The sequence below is a fragment of the Wolffia australiana genome, chromosome 1 (assembly GCF_029677425.1).
Source record: "Wolffia australiana isolate 7733 chromosome 1, ASM2967742v1".
Lineage (NCBI taxonomy): Eukaryota > Viridiplantae > Streptophyta > Magnoliopsida > Alismatales > Araceae > Wolffia > Wolffia australiana.
This window is the reverse complement of record NC_135835.1, coordinates 25,329,038-25,345,171: the sequence shown is the minus strand read 5'-3', so window position 1 is coordinate 25,345,171 and position 16,134 is coordinate 25,329,038.

Below are 16,134 nucleotides of genomic sequence, written 5' to 3'. Positions count from 1 at the left end.
GGCATCTAATGTGACGGCGTTGCGCCGACTGCGCGCTAGAGTGTTGACAGGGGTGTTGGTGGAGTGTGTGATCGCCAAGCCCATGAGCGCGCGCCACGCGGCCCGGCTCACTTGTGTAGCGGTCCCGAGGCGGTGTGGCGACATTACCTCGGCGCAAGACACCTCGTCTCATTTGTTGTATGACCCCTCGTCTTCCCCCATGTAATTATCCCCAATGATGATGTACTCTTTATGACATGAATGCAATGAGCCTATTCCCCAACGGTGCCTATCACCACCATCTCCTCTAACCCTTTCTATGCGATCTTAAGCAATTGCAAAAGCTTCCGCTGCAAGAGATCAAGGCTGCTCAGTGCTCTGCTCCAAGCACTATGGCCGGCACACGCCAATTCTGAGAAAGAAACCTAGGTCGAGATTTGACCGTGTGACATCATTGCATAGGTTCTTCTATTCAATGTTTTTTATGTTTTCGTTCGATGATGTGATGTGTCTTACGATGCATAGAATCTTTGTTTTCATCCAAATCTAGGCCTCTTGAACCCAATAGTGGTATCACAGCCAGGTTCTACCATGACTTGGATGAAGAACGACAAAATAGTCCAAAATAGAGTGCAAATAGATAGTTTTTGCACTATTTTGGTTCATTTTTGTTTGGAAGCCCCTCCCTTTCATTCTATGCTTTATAGAGCTGGAACAGACCTTGTTCATGGCTGAATGGGGATCTGTTTAGGGTGTAACGTCCATGTTTAGCTTTAATGGGATGCCTGGACTTTCTATGGCAGAAGGAGCCCCTTTAAACTTAGACGGGGCCTTCCCATGGCATAATGAGGCCCCATTCTGCTTTAATGGGGCTAAATAATGGTGGTAAAAAGCCCTGTTCAGACTAAGGGGGGGGCCGTTTGGCGGCGGCGGGCCATGGCGGCGCAACTCTAGCCCATCGCGAGTTGAGCCGGTCCAAATCGAACCAAGCTGGCCTAGTAACTACCCTACCTCAAGTGGGGTTCGCGTGAGGCTGAGCAGGTGACACCTGGCGCGGACCGTGTCAGACATGATCCGTTATAGGTGGACCCGCCCACTTAAAATGTGGGGCCCACATCCCACGTGGCAACGTATGCAGGGGTGGCGGCCTTCGGACCCGTAGCAACTTGGTGGACGTCCTGCATGATAGGCACCAGCTAGGCTGGCAGCCCATAGGGCTCACGCTAGCCAGGCAGACATCCACATGGGCACGCCGCTAGCAGGGCCGACACTAGGTATGCATTCTGTCTACATGGCGTGGGCCACGTAGGTAGGCTTAGCACATGGCGAGAGCTCACGAGGCTAGCATCCCACGTGGCAAGCGCCAGCTAGGCAGCCATTCAATTGGACCCATGCCACCTAGGCACGAGTCCCGCGTGGCAGGCCAGCTAGCCTGGCATCCCGCAGGACTCACACCATAGGGGCGCAAAAATACTTCTGAAAATATTTTGGCCACGCTAGGGTTTGATTACACAGCTCTCCTAAGAGAGTGGCCAATTACCAATGGGCCAGCCACGATTTCATGAAAATGAATATAGTGAGACTATATGCATTGTCGTGAAAGTCAGAATAGATATTTTTTATCTAAAATAATTTAGATTAAAATTATTTTAGGCATGAAATAAATTCCTAAATTTTATAGAGAATCGGGAAAATTTTATTATTGATTTTTTGACAAGAAATAAATTTAAATATTAAATTTTAATGTAAAATAAGTCATAAATATAATTTGGAAATGTTGATTTCCGTTCATTTGAGTTGAATACTTTGACATTTAAGTTATGGATGTCAAATAAGTTTCATAAAATCAGGAATAATATGCATTTGAGTTTATTTATCATAGTAAATTAAGAGCTCATTTATTAGATGTCAATGGAATTCCTTAACTTATAGAATGCATATATTGTTTGGAATAAATATAATAATTCAAGAGTTAAATTTCTTGGACCGGTGTTCATCGGCGCGCACAACCATCAAAGTGTCTATATCCGCTTCCAAATGGAAGCCGATTTGAGGGAAGCTTGGAGCTGTACCACCTAGAATATTAGTGGTTCCATCATGCATATGTACCAATCGACGCCATAACAAATGAGCAGCTCGCATGGTAATTCCCCTCACTCTATCCTAGTGTGGATAGGCTTCCCGGGACTACCCCCCTATCTCTTTACCCCCTTCGCCCTGGAATCCCAGGCCAGCATTGTAGGGACATTGATATGTCTTGATAAAGACGTACATCTGTTCAACCGCCATGGCTATCAACATGTTTGTGTGGAGATTGATCTACTAGCCCCTATTCATCACATGATACTTAGTAGGAACGGGGACGAGATGATCTAACAATCCATAGTGTACAAGAATATCCCATAGTTCTGTACACAATGTTCACTTTTGGGACATACCATCCACACGTGTCACCAAAAGGCGCTATAGGCCACCTCATCCCCCCAGACGGAGTACCTTCCCCCAATGCCCTAAGATGATTATATTGTAGAAGCCAAATCCATTACCCAATGGCGTTGCCCTAACTAAAGACTGCCGCCTATTGTACGGCCCACCCCACACCATAAGGTGTGTCTATTGTGCTGCCCTCCCTCGCCCTATGACCCGTATCAGCCAAACCTACAACTACACAGTGGGTGAAAAAGGGTGCTGATAAGTGCCCCAGAGTCCCACCTCAGGCTATATATCCCCATCTACAAGCCACTTATCGGCCAAACGGAAAGAGGCTAGGTCACTTACACCAACCTCAAGTGCATTTGCCCTTTTAAAGGTAGTAGATGGATTAATACTCAAGGTCGCAATGAGGTAGGAGTGACTCACATTAGTGCCACACATGCTGCTTCGACTTCCTCTTCCCCCAGTTTCTCTCGATCTATATCCTCACACTCCACACCACCATCTATTCGTCATCTATCCCCACAACCTCTACCCCCTCATGTGTTTTAGCTAGCCATTCCTTTCCTACACCTTCCCCACCTTGTCTTCCCTCTTCCCGATGCCTGCCATCGCCCACAAGACATACCCCTTGACACCCATCTCCCACACAACGAACTACTTCATCTGGCCACCTGACCTCCCTCGACTCTTGCCATTCTCGCCACCCACCTTCCCACTCATGCCCATTCATTGATCCACATCCTCACCGTCCCACCATACCCACTCCCCACCTATTGGACATAGATATCGTTCCCCTTCACCACCCACCTAATCCACCCACTCCGCCTGATTCCCACACACCCCTTATATCACTGGCTATGGAGAAATCCTTGACTAAACGTCAAGCCTCTCTCCATAGCAATGAAACATGTGGGGACACTAGTGAACTTGCTTCCACGAACGAGGAGGAGGATGATGTCTCCATATCTGCGGACTCAGATACGGACACCCCACCACCTCCTGGGCATCACTCAATTACACCTCACACTCTGCGCATATATAACACTTGATCGAGGGTGCGCCACACAAGCCGATAGTTCTATGATTCCAAGTCTCATTTTGAATGACCAAGGGTTAGGCAACCCTCTTACCTAGTCTCACCTTCTGTCACTCATCAACAAGGGCAAACTATGAATAGTTGGGCTTACTGAACCGATAACGAACCCGGATAACATACACTCCATTGAGGAAACTCAGAATGGATCACGTATACTTACACTCCTCAATCAAGTTATGGCCATTTTGGACAAGAGACTATTTGTTGGAGCTCCTTGACGAAGGGACCTAGAATGTCACCTTTGTCGTTCAGCCCTCCTCGGTGCCTTGCACGCTCATGGTAGTATATGGATCGTATAGATCCCTCGAGCAAGAGGCACTATGGGAGGAACTAGTCCGGCATATATGATGGAGCGCACCCAAGCATCATCAACAACACGTCATCAGAGCCATCTTCGTCGACATCAGCATCACTGTCGGTATGTGTCCAACCCAACCGGCACGGCCAAGCATCCGTGAAGATGCCCGGGTTTAAATACCCCCGGTAGAGCACGTCTACATTCGTATCTTCGTATTTTCCGTTATCTGTTTTTGTTGGTTTAATTTCTGTTTTGTGTTTGTCATGATGAGTGCTCCTACTCGTCGTGACATGTCCATATCATTTTAATTTCATATCATTTTAATCTCCTAGTTTCTCTATTTATGTTGTAAAATGAGGTCTCTTATTGGGCCCCTTTGTTGGACTCCTTGTAAGGGGCCCATCATGGCCCTATATAAGGCCACGATGAGCCCCATGTTCAGACCAGATCTGGAATTTCTTTATTGCAGTTACTATTATTTTCAGATCTCACTCAAGAGAGGAAGAAAAGGAGGAAAAGAGGAAGGTGAAAGAGAAGATTGGGCTTGAAGAATGGAAAGGGGAGGAACTGTTGATCTGTGACATTGTCTCACCACCTGTTTGCCCAGGGTTCCTTTACCTTTTCTGTTTGCATTGAGCTCTCGTCGCAACGTTCATTATGGTGTGCCATACCCATTGCTTGACTCGTCGCATGATATCCAAGGCGCACATGGGAGTTCCTACAAAACGAGAAGAATTTTGGCCTTTCTAGCCTTCCATAGTAAGTAAGCTATAGTGACGTGTAGGATGGAGCTCCGTTTAGAGCGTGTTGGTGAGAGAAACATCTTGCCAAAAAACTCAAACGGGGTCAGTGTAATATCAAGGAGTGGACGCCAATAATGTGTTTTTTGGCACAAAAAATCTAGGGTTGTCTCAGTATGGAAAAAATATGCTCCATAGTCTTAGTCTTTGGGGATGCAGGGCAACAATGGCAACGCAAACTAAGGGAGTGACCTATACAGGTCACTTGATCATCAGTGGGGATGCCACGATGTAAGAGTCTCCAGAGGAAGAAGGAGATGCAAGTAAGGATCGCAGGATGCCAAATGTGACGACCCTAGCGTTGGATGGGGGATCTCTCAAAAATGCTCCCAATAAGATCTATAGGAGTAGGACCCATCGAATGTAAGCGTTCAAATAGCACAATCGTGAGTGGTCCCAATAAGAGTACTCTAGACCTAGGAGAGTGTATCTAAGGGGAGGCCATGTTGCGCCAATAGGTGTCAAATTTTTCTTGTGAGCAGTTGGGCCACTATTACTTGCGGTCTATGCGGTACAAAGTGTGGCAGAGAAGCTAAAGGCTCGTCGGTACACCAAGTATCATACTAAGTGCAAATCGCACCTCAACCGACGACATACCAACGCATGACCTGGGCTATCTCTACCTAGTGTCGGTGCCACGTCTGCCATCTGTGATGGCCCCAGATGTCCATCTCTCTTCCGGCCCACTCACCATACTTGGCGAAAATGAATCTCCCCACTGTTAGTCATGGTGTGCATTTGCCACATGAGCCTCTTTTGAAGCATGCATTGGACGTCTTGGAGGTGTTTGATCCCTAGACCTCCCTCGGTAGTCGGCTGACAAGCTTTCTCCAAAGAAACCCAATGGTGATGGCTCTCTCCCTCGAGGTGACCGGACCATAAGAAATGTGCGCATAGTCGGTCCACTGAGAAGAGGACTGTGAGAGAGAATGAGTAGAGCATGAGGGTATGCAGCGTAATACTCATCTGGACGTGTCTAATAAGTTGGATGCGTCCTCTAGGGGATAGAAAATGAAGTTTCAATCCCTCTAGTTCTTTTTCAATTTGGCCAGCAAGGCATCAAAATAATGATGCCTCGCGTGTCGGGGAAAGATAGGGCATCCAAGATAGTCAAAAGGGAGGCATCGTTGTTGGTACCTAGTATAGTTTGGGATAATCTAAGAGCGCTTCATAGTGGTGGATTGATGTAATATGATGGGCGTGCCGGGATCGGACGGCTCGTATTACGTCACAGAATAATGATGAGTGAGTTCGTAATTAATGAGAAATGAATGCACGTTGAGAAACCCCTTCAATGAGCAAAATAGGATGATCCCGAGTGAGGGTGGATGATCAACATCGTCCACCAAGAGGAGATATTGATCTGATTAGACTCCTGATGACCCTTGGGACCAACTACAACGTCTAAGGAGTAACGGGTGTTTAACGGCCCGAAGCTGTTCAACGTCTAAGTCTACGACTAAAACCCTTTACCGCAAGAAGAATCCTATCACTTGACAAGGTGGCTACCCTATAGACGATATCGTATAAACCCGGCAGAGGAAGTGATAGGGGTTGACGGCACTACAATAAGTAATAATGCTGGAAATAACAGAAGGGAGACAGATAGGTACCTCATTGTCGATAGTCCACTACGCGGTAAGTTGCTAGAATGCCAAAAAATGATGACGGATCGACGATAGAACCACGAACAGCAGACGTGCAGACGAGGAATCACGTGTGGCTGCAGGCGGACGACTACGGACGATCCCGTGGTGTGTGTACAAAGCGTGCACACGCGGACGTACGGCGGGCAGGGGCACAATCAGGCGCCGAAGGCACGCGCGGTGGCTGAACAGCAAGATGCGCGCGGGGCCGCGTGGGCAGGGTGAGTGTGGGCGCCAGAGGCCGCGCGGGCGCCAGATGGCAGGGCGCGCACCGGCGCTGGAGACGCACGCAGGCGCCGAACGGTGGGGCACACGCGGGGGCCGCGCAGGCTGGGCGAGTGTGGGGGGGGGGGGCAGACGCCGGGCCGCACGCGGGCTGGGCACGGGTGTGCATCGGGGCACGCACAGGTGCAGGACGATGGCGTAGCCGCAGGACGTACACGGGAGCAGGCTGTGCGCGAGCGGGGCGTGTACAGGTGGAGACCAGCGGCGGCGTTTGGCGGGGGGTGGCAGCTGCGGCTGTGCGATTACTTCCAAGAAATGGGCTTTCTTGAAAATTAACCACCCAAGAACCTCTAGAATTTGCCGATTTCTTGATCTGGAGAGGACTCTTGCTGGTGGTTGGTGAGTTCTTTGGGAGGAATATAGACGGCGCACACCCGGAGTGGTCTCGACGAGAACAGCTGGCGACGCTTCTCCCTTTAGGAGCTTTCTTGAATCCTTGAGAACCCTTCAGAGTGATCTCGACGGAGGAATCCTCGGCTTCAAGAGGGGATGATTTCTTGAATCTTTAAGCAGCCCAGAGTGATCTCGATGGGCGTTGGGACACGTCATCACGGAGTGATCTCGACGTGACGGCGCGGGCTCTAACGACTGAGTGGTCTCGACGTGGACGAGGACAACCACTCCTCTCTACACTCTAGATCCTATCTAAGCTAAGGTGGAGACAACTTTGTAAATATTCTTCAACAAATGCCTCTCCCTCTCACTTGGGCATGCTATCCCCTTGTATAGCAAGGATAGGAGCCAAGTGAGATCGTGGAGTGGACGAACCATCGGGAGACGTGTTTCGGCCTCTCTTTAACAGTTACAAGCAAATAAGAAAATATAACAGGGACGAGGCCCAAACACCGTCCTAGTCCGTAAAATCCAAGAATGAAAATAACAAAAAGACAAAACAAATAAAAGTCGAAAATAATAGGCTTACGCGGAGTACTTAAACCCCGGATGGCGAGCATCGGTGCGAGCAGCTCGGCGTGGCTGGATTCGTCCCATCCTGGCATCATCTGGATGGTCCCCCATCATGGATGGACCGACCATAAAGCTGCTCTTTGAGGCCTTGACGAGCTGGCCATAAGTTTGCTCGTACGTAGTTAGGACACTCATAAATTCCATAATGGAATTTTTAGATCCATGTAGGAAAAGGATGGAATCATCTGCAAATAAAGAGTGCGAGAGGATCGTGCATCCCCTTTTTGTAAAATATGGTTGGATGAGGCCGCGGGCGATCGCTCCTTTGACTGATCGGCTAAAGACCTCCTCCATCATCATGAAAAGGGTGCGTGAGATCGGATCACCTTGTCGTAGGCCTCTCATGGCCGTGAATGAGCTAGTGGACTTTCCGTCCACCAGGAGAGAGAAGTGATTCTCTCCAATGAAAGCATCGACGAGATTGATGAATGCATTGGTGAACCCAAAGCAATGTAACACTTGGGTAAGAAAATTCCACTCAACTCGATCAAAGGCTTTCTCCATATCCAGTTTGATGATGATGTTGGAGCCCCGAATTTGAGTGTCTAATGACTAGGCTAACTCGTGAACTAGCATGATAGTGTCATGGATCTCTCTACCCTTGACAAAACCACACTGCTCAGGTGAGATAAGTCTATCAAGGAAGGTCCCTAGTCCATTTGTAATGATCTTGGATGTAACTTTGTACCATAGATTACAAAGTGATGTAGGACGACGTCGTTGTCTTCCTACGGCGGGAAGGGTCCGGTCGTCCTTCTTGGGGACGAACGTATCGGACTGCACATCCCGCTCTGGATGGGGTGTCCCTAAAAGGTCCTGTGTGGGACCTCGATTCGTTGAAGCCAAGGGTGTTCCAGTCTCCACATGGTCTGCGCCCCACGTAGTCTTTGTCACGTTGTTGGCAGGCCCCAACGACGAGAGGGCGGATCAGTCCGCCATCCTGATGACGAGGACGGCAGCAAACTGTGACACAACAGGCATCAATGATAGCGGTCGGCGGCATGCAGTGATCGAAGTGGCGGCGGGCGGTGGCAGCAGTAGTTGGAGGCGGCGTCAGCGACGGCTGGAGGCGGCAGCGGCGGCGGGCGGCAATCAGCTGCAGAAGGTGGCGGCAGCAGTGGGCAACAGCCAGAGGTGGCGACGGGAGGCAGCCTGAGGCGGCGACGAAAGGCAGCAACAGGAGGCGGCAGCCGGAGTCTGAGACGGTGGCAGCCGAAGGCAGCCTTGGCTGGGCCACGAACTAGGTCGCGGGTGGCTGGCTCGGGTGCGGTGGCAGCATGGGGCGCGACGGCTGCGTCATTCATCACGCGGTGGTATGGAGCGGCGCGCGGCGGCGAAAAGTGGCACGCGGCGGCCACTCCCAAAAGCACGTGGCGGCCAGGCTCGAGGCGGCAAGGCGTGCCTCGGGGCAGCAGGACGGCATGACACAGCGGCCGCGGGGGCGGCACGGGTGCGGCGCGGCGGCGGCCCGGTGCGGCGGGTGTGCGCGCACGTTTGCGGTGTGGGCTGAGGCAGTTGCCGGAGGGGTGCGTGCACATGCGTTAGTAGGCACGACGCGACGGCAGGTGCGCGTAGCGGCGCTCGGGGGTGGCGTGCGGTCTTACGCAGCAGGGTTCACGCGGCGTGGCGCGGTGGCAGCAGGGGGGCATCGGCAGCGCAGCGCAACGGGTGCGCGTGTGGCAGCTGTGGTTTGCGCTTGCAGGCGGATGTCGAAGGGAAGCGTGTGCGGGCGTCGGCCGGAAGGTACCGGTGGCGGCGACGCCGCCTTCTTCAACTCTCTCTTACCTCTCGGTGGTTTTCCAAAAATTGTTATCTTCGAAAGATAAATCTGTCTTTATCTTAACCTAGGGGTCCTTTATATAGGCCCCATGAGGTACAAGGAAACCCTAACTAAAAAAAGATGAATACCTTGAGCTTCGCCATCAATTCTCCCCCTCTTGGAGATCTCGACTCCGTCGAGTTTGTGGAAGACTGAATACCTGGAATTCCATGGCATTCCATGGCTCGAAGAGGTCGATGTTGAGTAAAGGCCTCGTGCTGTAGTGTCTACCTTTGTAGCTGTCTGCGGCTGCGCTTGGCAGCATGGCAACGACGGCATTAGGGTGATGCAGCGGCATCTTTCGCACCGGCCTCAACCGTGCGGCGGTTGCATTCCATGGCAGCTTGCCCACGGGCGTTGTTAGCAGCAACGACTAGGGCAAGTGGCTCATTTCCATCGGCACCGGACTCAAATGGTGACGAGCTTCGTCATCCAATTCGTGCGTCGAGTGAGCGCCCAGAGTTGGCTATGATACCAGATTGATGTAGTTGACGTCCTACAGGGAGTGGTCCACTCATCCTTCTCGGGGAAGATCATCTCGGAGTGCACGTGTCGCTCTGGGGGTGTCCCGGAAAGGTCCTACGCGGGGTCCTCAATTCGTTGGGGGCGAAGGTGACGCTATCTCCACATCGTCTGCGCCCCACCTAGGAGTCATCGAGGCGTTGTAGGCCCGACCATCGGTGGGTGGGCAAATCTGCCGGCCGGATGACGAGAAGGAGACATACGATGGCCGAAGGCGGCGACGGTGGCGGCCGGAGGCGACGGCATAAGGCGGCGACCGGAGGTGGCGGTGGCAGCCGAAGGCGGCGGCGGCGGCGGCAATGACGGCGGCCGGAGGCAGCCATGGCTGGGCCACGAACAGGGCCACGGGCGACCGTCGTTGCACCACGGGCTGGGAGGCAATCGGGACCGCGGGCTGGGCCACGGGTGACCACGGTCTGAACCGTGGGACACGACCGCGGTCTAGACCGCGGAGCTGGGCCGCGGTCCTGGTGGGTTGGCCCAGAAGGCCAACTAGGCCGGTAGGGGCCCAATATGATGGCCCATCAAGGGGCTTACAGCTGACGTGGCAATATAACGGGATGCATGTAGGGAGTGGCTTTGAATTGGTGCCTCGAGGCACGGGCCGGGATGGCTAGGGTAACAATTGTGCCTTGGAGTGCGGGTTGCGGCATCTCGGGGCGCGTGGCCTGAGCTAGGTGGGCCAAGTGGTTCTGGCCGGCTAGCGCCGGCCCAATGGATGGGTTGGTCCACTAGGTCGGCCGGTGGAGCCCAGGGCACGTGACGGCGCTGCCAGGACTCACGGCGGTACGGCTCGGGCGCGGCTCAGGGCAGCAAGGCGGTCCATACGGTGGCGCGGCAAAGGCGGCGTAGCAAGGTGGTGGCTGGGGGTGGCTCGGGGCGGCAAGGTGCGGCAAGGCGCAGTTCAGGGCGGCTTAGCGGTGCGACACAGCAGTGCCACATAGGCAGTGTGGCAAGGCAACGCACAGGGTCTGGCACGATGGTAGGTGCGCGTAGCGGCGCTCGTGGGCAGTGTGCGTTCTCGCGCGCCGGCGCGGGCACGATGCTCTGGGCCTGCGCATGCGCGGCACGACGGCAGCTGCGTGTAGCGGCTCTCGGGGGCGCCGTGCGGTCTTGTGCGGCGACGCGGGCATGGCGCGACCGTGGTGTGGCACAGCGGGGGCCACGTGGCGTGGCGTGGCGCCAGCATGGGCGCAGCGACGGCGCGGCGGGGCTGTGTGGCGAGTGCGCGCGCGGCAGCTACGGTGTACACGCGCAGGTGAAGGCCGGAGGGGAGTGCGCAGGGCGTCGGCCGAAAGGGACTGGCTGCGGCACCGCCTTCTTCTTCAACTCTCTCTAACCTCTCTCTAGTTTTCCGAAAATTGTTATCTTTCAAAGATAGATCTGTCTTTATCTTAACCTAGGGGTCCTTTATATAGGCCCCATTTTTTTTAGGTACAAGGAAACCCTAACTAAAAAAAGATGAAAGTTTAACCTAAAACCTAGGGAAAAAAATTAGATAGGTTTAGGGCTTCGCCATCACAAAGAGTAATAGGGTGAAAGTCTCTAAAGGAAGTTGGAGTGTCCACTTTGGAAATGAGCGCCAGAAAAGTGGATTTCCAACTCTGAGGTGAAACTTTACGTGTAAATACCTCCTTGATAGCAAACACCAAGTCTGTGCCGAAGATATCCCAACATGTAGTATAGAATTCTGCTGAGAATCCATCCGGTCATGGAGCCTTGTTCCTACCCAAGGAAAAGATTACCTCCTTGGTCTTTGCTCGAGTAGGAAGGGCTGTGAGTAGTGTGCTTTCTTGGTCGGTCACCGAATGAGGGATGGAGGCGAGTAGGTCCTCACTCATTACAAATGGTTGTGAGGATATGGAAGGAACATCCTCACCCCAGGGTAGGGTTTGGAGGTGCTTATCAACACCCTTCTTCACCCATTGTGAAGCTGTGGGTGTAGGCTTGGCCGGGACAGGCTTAGCCGGCATAGGATCACGAAGAGTCACACCCTATGGTGTGGGGATGGGCCTTATACGTGGAGGTAGTTTTTGGTTAGGACGATGCCCTTGGGGAGTGGGCTTTGCCTCTACGATGTAGTCATCATAGGGCAAAGGGGGGAGGTACTCCTCTGAGGAGAGCGAGGTGGCGTGTGACGCCTTTTGGGGACATGTGTGAAGAGTGTGACCTTAGAGGATACAGTGTGTAGAGAACTGTGGGAGGTTCTCATACACGATGGGTTGGCAAATCAATCATCACCATTGCGAATGAGAATTATATGATGGATGGGCTTGAGTAGATCTATGTCTACACATACTCGAGCATATCCTGGGTGGTTGAACAGATGTACGTCTTTGTCAAGACGTACAAATGTGCCAACAACACTGGCTAAGGATTCCAGTGCAATGGGCGTGAAGAGATGTGGGCATAGTCTAGGGAAACTGATCCACACTAGGATAGAGTGTGGGCAATGATCTCGCGAACTGCTCGTTTGCTCGGGCCTCCATCGATAGATGTGCATAATGGAGCCCGTGATCATTCAGGTGGTGCGGCTCCAAGCCTTTTTGAAGTCAACTTCTAGTTGGAAGTGAATGAAAACACTCTGATGGTTGCGTGCTCCAATTACCACCAGACCGAGGAAGTACCATGGCGTTAAGTATACTCTCATGATGTCATCAATTGAGGGATGCTTCTAGCAAATCTCCCTATCAAGATATCTGCGAATGGTGCTGCCATTCATGAGACCTCCTCTTTAGAGAATGCTAGTAATCGCACTCCCTCAGAGTCGGTATAACACCTCTTTGGGGTCGTAACATCATAAATAGGGGAAGCATAGTCTTGGGTAGTTGTTGGATGTTGCTCAAGTGTGAAGATCGTGCCACTCTCCCCGCCCAGGTCATCTGTGTTGTTGGTCCAACTAGTTGCCCGTCCGACGTAGATCTGCCCTTCTCGTTGTGTGTGCTTGTGCTTCCGAGCCAATAGGACCCAATTCGAATGAGTCAACTCGATCAACAGTGGGCAAAGCGATGACTTGGCTCCCACCAGCGAAGCCCTCTCAGCCCAACTTGTGTCAGTCGACCCGAGTCGGATTAGTAGACTTGACAGGGTCAACTTGGGCAGAGTTGGCCGAGTCGACCAGGTCGGAATCCACCGGGTCGATCAAAAAGGGCCCTTTTGGGTTGATTGGGTCGAACCCTGCCGAGTTGACTCAACCCTGCCAAACCGGGCCGACTCAGCCGTAGATGACTGAGTTGACTTAACTGAGTTCATTGGAGTCAGCCAAGCCTATTTTGTTTGACTCAGCTGACTTGGATTGTTGGCCCTATTGTTGCGCAGGCAAGTGTTCCACCAGATCTACACCATCCATTCTGTGTTTCGATGAAAGATCTGACAATGATGATGATTTTGAAGAGTAAACAATTGCGGCTGCCATAGTTGGTGAGGCAGTAAACAATGCATTTAATGCATTGTCTGGTTGCTAGGGTGGGGATGTTAACATGGAACATTCGACGAGAGGAATGGTGCTATCAAGCCTCCAAATTCAATCTCATCCGTCAGATCTGGCAAGTTCAAATCGAGCCCCCCAAGGTAAAAACTTGTAGTTATTGAGCCGTTGGCAATTATTGCCAATGGCTCATTTTTTCCAACTCGTGGACAGTGGTCCATGGGTTCATCGTATGGACCATCGCGACACCCACGTGTCTCAATCGTCCAGTCCAGATGGGCCCATTAATCTCGTTCTTGACAACATTCAATGCTGTCAAGGGCGCAATGATATCTGCGTTTTTTTTTTTGACTTTTTTGATTTTTCATTTTTGCTGAGCCATTAGATATGTCTAGGTTATTGAATCTGATGGCTTGGATGCATCTCACAGCTGATGTGGAAGAAACATGGTCCACTGAAGCATCAGTGGATTGTTGTGTCTCCGCTAGCTGGGCTGCCAAGGTTGGTCCCCCCACCGACAATCCAGCTATGTCAGGCGAGCGCCCATGGCACCCATGTGACTCAGCAGCCCGCATTGGATTACGGGAAGCGAGTTTTTTATTACGCTAAAGACATCTTTCAATTGAAAAATACAAGCTAAAATAACAAAATCATTGTGTAAAATCTATATAGATGGATGCGCCGTGTCATGATGAACAATTTGAGTCTAGATTTGACGAGTTTACTTTCTCAGAATCAGGCAATTTAAACTAATTAAAAATCGGGGAGAAAAACATTTATGTAGTGAATTCTAATGGATATCCGAATGAAACAAAAATCAGCCCGATCCGATGCCGTTAGCAAACGTTATAAGCAAATCATCAATTTTGGAGGATAGAGAAGCTCGGGAATCAGATCTCATTTCACACTCTCATTTCTTACTCTGGCCAAGGTCTATCTACTCTCCACTTCCTCTCTGTGTCCATTTCACGCCTACTCACTTGTTACCATCAAAATGCCCCTTAGAGGGGCAGTACGATGGCCCTGATTATCCTATTTCATCCGGAAAGGTTCTTGTTGGTGTCTTCCCAACATTCCCCTAGATACCCTCGAGAGGCTCTTAAGTCCAATGATCTAAAACCTCCACATTCCCCTTCGAAATATTTATTAAATCACCAGCAAAGAAAACCACTTCCATATTCTCCCAAAGACTTTCCTGCCATTACGACACCTTCTCTTGCCTTGATTCATCAATAATATCCTTAAGTACCCAGACCTACTTTACTCATCATACCAGGCCCTTTGACTCCAACAAGTTCTTCTCCACAATCCTCTCCACCAAAACCCTCTACGTCAAAAGCTTCATCATATGTGCTACCTTTTTATCCACCATCAAATCCAGCTTCTACTCCTGTAGGTTCTGCGTAAAACCCAGCTCTTACTGTTCTGATAACCTCCCCACCAGTCACACCTTCACCTCCAACTACTACACAAATGATTCTGTCTAGTTCTCCCCCTGAAGATGATTACACCGGCTACTCCTTTGACATCAGCCCCACCTTCTACTCTTGCAGGTCCTATATCAAACCCAACTCTTACTCCTTCGACAGCCTTCCCACCAGAGACAACCTTCTTCTCCTCCAACTACTGTACCAATAGTTCCCACTAATTCTCCTCCTGAAGAAGCACCTTTGGCTCCACCATCTACCCCCCCTTCTTGTCTACCATCAAGCCCAGCTTTCTCTACTCCTGCAGCTTGATGACGTGAAAATGGGGTGTTAAAATTATAATTTTTATTATATTTGCTTTAATCAAATAAACTTCTTAATTTCTAAACTTACTCATAGATTTATAAGTAAGAGTAAGGTCGTCTCCACATGGATTGGCTCTTAGATGTAAAATTAACTAGTGAGTTGGGGGATGTAGAAAGAAGGTGTTTTACAATGATAATACTAATAGGGAATTGTTATGATACTTGATAATTGAGTACTATTAAGGAAAGTGCTTACGAATTTTTAGAAGAATACTTGGTTAAGATGTAGTATAGGTTGAAGTAACTTTCCACAATAGTGATAAACAAACACCACTAGATGTTTGTTGTAGTGCCTAAGAGACAAGGAAATAATTTAAAAGTAATTTTATAAATAAAGTTCCATCTAAATATTTTATTTAGACCTCAGGTTTTATTGATAGATCGTGGAATTATATTAGTTATTTTAGGAAACCTTTACAGAATTTTTAGAAATTAATTGATAGGATAACTTTGCGGCTCAAATTGCGAACATAAGTTGTTTGATAAAATGTCTAGTAGAACAAAATGGATTTCTATGTATTTTTTATAAAGAATGAGAATGATTTTTACGGTATATTATCTAGTGAGTCCTATACTTTATTCATATATTTTTAGATTTTTTAATTGGTTTAAAACTATTTTTAAAAAATTGTAAAAATTCGTGTTCAAGACAAGCACAGCACGTGTTTGAAGAAATGCTCAGATGAAAAAAAATGCATTCAATAAGAGTTTTGGTTGCTTCTTTTAGTTTTGTTTTATCAAGGTAAGGTCTAGGTGAATGAAATTTGTGAGTTACTACACTATGTCATTGAGTGGATGATTGTCGTGGGCTTCACATCTCCACGCTCGTTGAATTCGTCTTCCATGTTTGGTACGCAAATTCTTCACCCTCTTTTCTCACTTCTCTCCCCCAGATCTCCCTTCAAGGTCAAGGCTCTGTCACAGCCGTTGACCGAGAGAACCAAGAGAAAGGTGAAGGAAGATTTGATTTCTACACTAGGTGGAGGTCGTCGACGGCTCCTGACACCTCTCGGACAGCGTCGTCCTTCAGATAAGCAGTTCACTTTCTCTTATCTTCTAACCCTCTCT